This window comes from Micromys minutus (genome assembly GCF_963924665.1).
Source record: "Micromys minutus genome assembly, chromosome: 20".
NCBI lineage: Eukaryota > Metazoa > Chordata > Mammalia > Rodentia > Muridae > Micromys > Micromys minutus.
The window spans coordinates 52,458,620-52,466,448 of NC_137955.1; the positions used below are offsets into that span (position 1 = coordinate 52,458,620).

The 7,829-nt window shown below is 39.8% G+C and overlaps 1 pseudogene across 1 annotated transcript; it reads left to right on the forward strand.

Annotated features, from left to right (window-relative positions):
- Positions 1-4,536: 4,536 nt before the first annotated feature.
- LOC308433804 (bifunctional phosphoribosylaminoimidazole carboxylase/phosphoribosylaminoimidazole succinocarboxamide synthetase-like) lies at positions 4,537-5,753 on the forward strand (annotated as a pseudogene). Its single transcript has one exon. The product of its transcript is annotated as a bifunctional phosphoribosylaminoimidazole carboxylase/phosphoribosylaminoimidazole succinocarboxamide synthetase-like (transcript).
- The last annotated feature ends 2,076 nt before the right edge of the window (positions 5,754-7,829 follow it).

Here is a 7,829-nt window from a genome sequence, read left to right on the forward strand (position 1 = left end):
CCACCCCTCCTCCACGTCTAATCTATTTGCCCTTCTCAGTGAGATTTAAGAGTCCCCAGACCCTTTGGGCCCTCCACCAGCAATGGAGGAGTGTTCCCCTTGTTCCGAAGCCTTGCTGTGTGTGTTTTTTAATCTTAGCCATTCTGACACGTGTAGGATGGAGTCTCACAGTTGTTTTAATTTTTATTCCCCTGATGACTAAGGATGTTGAACATTTTTTTTTTTGTTCTTCGGTTATTAAAGATTTCTCTGTTGAGAATTCTCTGTGTTGATCTGTACCCCATTTTCTAATTGGATTATTTGGTTTGTTGATGTCTAGTTTCTTGAGTTTTTTATATATTTTTTATATAGCCCTCTGTCAGATGTGAAGAATTCCCCATTCTGTAGGCTGCCATTTTGTTCTTTTGATGGTGTCCTTTGCCTTACAGAAGCTTTTCAGTTTCACAAGGTTCCATTTTTATTTTTTGGATATTCTCTGTATTTACATTTCAAATTTTATCCCCTTCCCCCCTGCCATCCCTCCTCCCCTTGCTTCCATGAAGATGCTCCCTCTCCCAACCACCCTCTCAATCTCATTGCCTTGGAATTTCCCTACTCTGGAAAAACATCCTATTTTTTAAATGGTTGATCTTAGTGCCTGTACTGTTGTGTTCTGTTCATGAAGTTGTCTCCTGTGTCAGTGTGTTCAAGGCTCTTCCCCCACTTTATCTTCTATTTGGCTCAGTGTATCCAGTTTTATGTTGAGGTCTTTGATTTACTTGGACTTGAGTTTTGTGCAGGGTGATAGATAAGGATCTATATGCATTCTTCTGCATGCAGACATCCAGTTAGACCACATCATTTGTTGAAGATACCACTTATTAAAGTTAAATCAGGTCAGGCAAATAATCTAAACAAACCTATACTCCCAAAGAATAGAAGCCGTTATTGAAACCCAACCACCATCCCTCAAAAAACAAAATAACAACAAAACCAAAAACAAAACAAATCCTCAGGACCAGATGGTTTTAGTACAGAATTCTACCAGATCTTCAAAGAAGAGCTAACACCAACATGCTGTAAAGTATTCCACAAAATAGAAAAGAAAAGAACACTGCCAAATTTATTTTATGAGGCTACAGTCACCCTGATACATAAACCACACAAAGACTCAACAATGAAAGAGAATTTCAGACCAATTTACATTATGGACAATGATACAAAAATACTCAATAAAATACTCACAAACTAAATCCAAGCAACATCAAAAACATTATTCACCACGATCATGTAGGCTTCATCCCAGGGATGGTTTAACATATGAAAACCCATCAATGTAGTCCACTATATAAATACACTAAAAGAAAAAAAAATATGTTCATTGTATTAGATGCTGAAAATTCTTTGACAAAATATAACACCCCTTCCTGTTAAAAGTCTTGGAAAGATCAGGAACACAAGGCCCATACCTAAACACAATAAAGGCAACATACAGCAAGCTGACAGCCAACATCAAATTAAATGGAAAGAAACTTAAAGCAATTCCACTAAAATCAGGGAGAAGACAAGGCTGTCCACTCTCTCCATATTTATTCAATATAGTAGTTGAAGTTTTAGCTAAAGCAATAAGACAACAAAAGGAGATCAAGGGGATATAAACTGAAAAGGAAGATGTTAAAATATTGATATTTGCAGATGATGTGATAGTATTCATGAGCGAACCCAAAAATTCTACCAGAGAAATCCTACTGTTGATAAGCACTTTCAGCAAAGTGGTTGGATACAAAATTAACAAAAAAGAAAGAAAGAAAAAAAGAAAGAAAGAAAGGAAGAAAGAAAGGAAGGAAGGAAGAAAGAAAGAAAGAAAGGAAGGAAGAAAGAAAGAAAGAAAGAAGGGAAGGAAGGAAGAAAGAAAGAAAGAAATAGCTCTCCTTTAAGAATGAAATTAGGGAAACAACACCCTTCACAATAGCTACAAATAATATAAAATATCTTGGTATAACTCTAACCAAGTAAGTAAAAGACCTGTATGACAAGAACGTCAGATCTTTGAAGAAAGAAATCAAAGAGGGTATCAGGTGATGGAAAGCTCTCCCATCTAATGGTTCAGTGGGATTAACATAGTAAAAATGGCCATTCTACCAAAAGAAATCTACAGATTCAATGCATTTCTCATGAAAATTCTTTACAGACCTTGAAATAACAATGACCAACTTCATATGGAAAACAAAAACCCCAGAATAGCTAAGCAATAAAAGAACTTCTGGAGGTATTACCATCCCTGATTTCAAGCTGTACTTCAGAGCAATAGTAATAAAAAAAAAAAATCACATGGTTCTGGCAAAAAGTCAGACAGGTCGGATCAATGGAATCAAATCAAAGAGCCAGAGGTAAATCCACACAGCTATGGATACTTGTTTTTTGACAAAGAAGACTCATGTGTTTTAATAGGGTCAGTAGGGAGTGACACTATTAGGAGGTGTAGCCTTGTTGGAGGAAGTGGTCATTAAAAGTGGGCTTTGAGGTTTCAAATGCTCAAGGTAAGCCCAGCATCTCTCTCTTCCTGCTGCCTGTGAATCTGGATGTAGAATTCTCAGCTCCTTCTCCAGCACTGTGTCTGCCTGTGTGCCTCCATGCTTCCTGACATGCTGACAATGGACTAAACCTCTGAACTGCAAGCCACCTCCAGCTAAATGCTTTCCTTTATAAAAGTTGCCATGGTCATGATGTCTCTTCAGAGCAATAGAAACCCCTAAGACAGCTAGTATGGGGGAGGGGGGAAGGAATCTCTAACTTATTTACAAAAGAAAGAATAGAAGACTGGCTCCAAATATTTTAATAACAATCCTTTACTAGAAAACAGTGGAGAAACATCTTAGAGACTCCAGGGAAGAAATTGTGAGTAAGAATATTGTGTACAACCAAGCCATTCATCAAGAATGAACTTAAAAGCAGTCATAAATATGCAACCAGCCAGGGAATACTGTCTTTACAAATCTTTCTTGAAAAACATGCCAAACTAAACTTTCATCAAGTACAAAATAACCAGAAATGTTACAGGACTATCTCTGGGGACCTGCCCAGGATACAGCTAGTTGTAGGACTAATACCAGTGAATATGCATTGGATGACAAAATAAAACATAAATAATGTATGTGATGTAGTGAACAGATAGCAAATTAAGCACTGTGCTTACTACATGAGTATGACTGATGTAGTAATATCTGATGTAGGCACATCTGAGGTAGAAGTTCAAGTTGCTTGAAGGGTACCCTGGATAGCTGTGCAATGGTAGTGCCTGAGCCCAAGCGGTGAAAGTTGTTAGACTGACGTGAACCACCACATGCCATGGCTAGAACTGGCTTCCTGTGTGAAGTAATGCCTACCTCAAAATTGGCTCAGGACCAACAGACCATATGACTCAAGCCAGTCTAGCTTCCTGAGTAACTGAGTTTTTCAGAGGTTACTTACATAGCACTGGATGGCTTTTATGCATTTGCTTACATGCAAAGTTGCCCTTTCTTTCCTACTTTATAGAACTCTAAGTTTGTGTGGTACTTAACAGAAGGCACGAGGAAACAAGTCTGTATGTACAGTGAAGGAATTGTATTCAAGTGTGCTTTATCCATGGCTTATCAGAATGTCCAAGGTCTCAGAGTTACTGTCAGATAGTGGAAAGGGTGGTTTGGTTTAATTGTAGTCTGGCACACAGTCTCTGTATAGAAAAATTAAATGGAAGTTTCTGACCTTATGTGGCTAGGATTTAGAGAACCATTCCCCCTTCCCACTCTCAAAGGTCCTAAGTGATAAAAGATTGGTCCCCAGAGCAATGCTGATGGGAGACTATAGAAACTTCCAGAAGTGAGGCTTGATGGAAGGTCTTTAAATCACTGTGGGCTTAAAGGGAGTTTTTGAAGGGAGTTCTGGGCCCATTATCATTCACTTTTCTTTCCTGGCCACAATTTTATGTGCCATGAATAATATACTATCTTTGCCATCTGACACCCCCACTAGGGGATTAAAGTCTGCTGAACTTGAGCTGGAAATTCCAAGGCTGTGAGCCAAAATAAACCCCTTATATGTTAAATATCTGAAGTATTTCGTTATAGAGATGAGAAGTTGATCCACACACTAAGAAATGACTAAATAACTCAAAGGGAGGTGGGAAATGAGAAGCAAGGTAACAGAAAATAAAGAGATAAAAAAGAGTAAATAACAAAATGGTATCCTATGCCCCAATGTATGAACAATTAAATCAATTAAGCAGTAAGCTAGCTCCAGGTAAATGTTTCCCTTTATAAGAGTTGCCATGGGGTGCTGGAGAGATGGCTCAGCATTTAAGACCACTGATTGCTCTTCCAGAGGTCCTGAGTTCAAGTCCCAGCCACCATTATATATATATATATATATATATATATATATATATATATATATATATATATACATAACAAAGAAGATCTTTTTAAAGGGGGGCACGGTTCCAGACCCAAGCCCAAATGCTGCCTCCTCCCACCCCACCCCTGCATGGTCTGCTCCTCTAGTTCACCTAGGATGATGATGGCAACAGCTGAAGTGCTGAACACTGGGAAAAAAAACTCTATGAGGGTAAAATGAAAGTCTATGAATTGTTAGACACTCCAGGAAGAGTTCTTCTGCAGTCCAAGGACCAGATTACAGCAGGAAAGGCAGCAAGAAAGAAAAAAGAACCACCTGCAAGGCAAAGCTGCAATATCTCCAATAAGATCACCAGCTGCATCTTTCAGTTGTTACAGGAAGCTGGTATAAAAACTGCTTTTACCAAGAAATTTGAAGCATTGCTTTCATTGCACCCCCGTGTGAAAGGATTCCAACTGAATGGATATCCTGAAGAATAGCAACTGGATATTTTCTCAAAAGGAACCCTGGTGTAAAGGAGGGGTATAAGTTTTATCCACCAAAAGTGGAGATGTTCTTCAGGGATGATGCCAATAATGATCCGCGATGGCCTGAGGAGCGACTCATCACTGCAAAATTTTGTTTTGCTGGACTTGCTATAGGGCAGACTGAAGTGGACATTGTGAGTCATGCCACATAAGCTATTTTTGAAATTCTGGAGAAATCCTGGCTGCCCCAGAACTGTACACTGGTTGATGTGAAGATCGGATTTTGTGTTGATGTAACCACCAAAGAGACTGTTCTTGCCGATGTCATAGATAATGATTCCTGAAGACTATGGCCATCAGATTAGAGCCAGCAGAAAGACAGTCTTACTATGATCTCAAAGAAGTAATTCTGGAAAGACTCCAGATGATAAAGAAAACTTTGAGTGGGTTGCAAACCAAGTTGAGTTACTTCTCAAGTCAGACAGTCCATGCAGGGTGGTAGTGCTGATGGGTTTCACCTCTGACCTTGGTCACCATGAAAAAATTAAGAAGGCTTGTGGAAATTTTGGGATTCCATGTGAACTCAGAGTAACATCCACACACAAAGGACCAGATGAAACAGCATTAAAGCAGAATCTGAAGGGGATGCACACCTACTGCATTTGTCACAGTGGCAGGCAGAAGCCATGGACTAGGCCCGGTGATGTCTGGTAATACTGCATATCCGGTTATCAGCTGTCCCCCAATCACACCAGACTGGGGTGCTCAGGATGTGTGGTCATCTCTTCGACTGCCCAGTGGTCTTGGCTGTTCAACTATACTTTCTCCAGAAGGATCAGATCAGTTTGCTGCTCAGATATTGGGTTAAACAACCATCTAGTGTGGGCCAAAATCAGAGAATGCAATTTGTAATAAAGCAATTTAATTTGTAGGAGAAAAGTTACATATTCCTAGTTAGGATTTAGAGAAAAAAATCAAGCATAGTGATATCACATCAGAGAAAAAATTCTGTTTACTAAGGAACAAATGGTCCTCAATGTTCATGAGTTGGTACATTGTCAGTGGGTATTATTAATATCTTCTAGCTCTACATAGTGATATATTTCTGTGACCTTAGTACTCCAGAGGCTGAGGCAGCAGGATCACAAGATTCAAGGCCAGCCTGGACTATGTATTGAGACCCCGTATTTGCTGGGGAAGGAGTCTTTATAGATAGTAAAATTGGCATGAAACTATTAAATTACATCTCACCTTCTATATAGTCATTGTTGGGTAAATATGTAATTATGGAACTGGAGCAATGTCTCTGCCATTCAAGAACCAGGATGGCTCTCTTTCAGAAGACCTGAGTGTGGTTCCCATGAAGAACTTCAGTCTTCAGCATCCATGAAGACTGCCTCACAATAAATAACCTTTAGCTCAGGGGATCTGACCCCATGGCTTCCTTATGTACCTGCTCTCAAATTTTATTACATTCTCCACCCAACACATACAGTTAAAAAAATTTTTTTAAAGAGTTAGGGAAAAAAAGAGTTGCCATGATCATGGTGTCTCCTCACAATAATAGAAACCCTAAGAGACCATACAAAAAGAGAGAAAACATCCTAGGTATTATATGTTACCAATAAAACCCTCAGTACGAGTAGTGGATTACATGTTTTTGAGTGGTTTGTGAAAGGGATCATATAGACTCCCTGAACATTACGGGCTATTTTCAGTGCTATTGACTAACCCTCCAATCTCCATAACAGTAAGGCCCCATTGCTGAAGACTTCCAGGATACCTTTGTTTTTAAAGCTGTAACACTTACAAACCACACTCCAGAGCCCTGGACCAGTTGGCCAATACAAGGTGGACTCTAAATTATTATTATTACTATTATTATTGTTGTTACTATTTGTGTGTGTGTGTGTGTGTGTGTGTGTGAGAGAGAGAGAGAGAGAGAGAGAGAGAGAGAGAGAGAGAGAGAGAAAGAGAGAGAGCGAGCTTTTAGTTTCATTTTGAATTTGTTGATCTTACTGGTCTATCTATCTATCTATCTATCTATCTATCTATCTATCTATCTGAGAGAAAACATGAACATGGGGAGGTAGGGAGGTAGGGAGGACCTGAAGTCATTGGGGAAGAATAAATTTGATCAAATTATAATGTATGAGAAAAATTAATTAAAAATAACCAGAGAGCTCTTTATCTTCCGGTCCCAGGTGCTGTGGGAGTCACAGGTTACCGTGCAGACATGGCCAAGGCCAATAACCACACCACACACAACCAGTCCCACAAATGACACAGGAATAGCATCAAGAAACCCCAGCTCCTGCCAATGTGAAGGCAGACAGACCCACTGCTGGGGCATACCCACCTACACATGATTTGCAGATGACCAGAGTCCTATGCTGTTTTTACAAATAAACTTGAGACAAGATCTGTTAATAAAAAATAACCAGAGAGCACTTTTATAGCTCAAAGAAACAGGAAATATGTTCAATGGCCCACTCTAGGCTCTCCATCCTAAAACTGTGGCATGCTTTCTTCCTCACTGTGTGAGCTGTAAGCCACAGACCCATATGTATCAGGCATGGGCCCTGATACAAGAAAAAACACAGAGAAAGAAGTGAAAAGGAGAGACAAAGACACAGGTAGCTGAAGCCTCTGACACCTGGAGCTACAAAAAACTTTGAAAAAAAGTCATGTTATTGTTGTAAATATTAAATAGGAAGGCTTAAACTGTTATTGTCCCGAGGTCTCACTCTGCAGAAGCAGCTCTAGTGTGAGCCGAGCACACACATGGAGTCAGCCCCCATACCACTTGGCACTCCAGGCCACCTTTAAGAACTCTGACACCATTCATTCCACCACTTCTGTTGTTTCTGTCCCGGGTGGATATGACCATCCCGATTTGTTGTTTTCACTCACTTCCCCTTGGTGTGTTGTTGCCAAGCCTAGACACACACATCCCAACTCTGTGGTGGGTGTTAAGCGTTCCGCCAC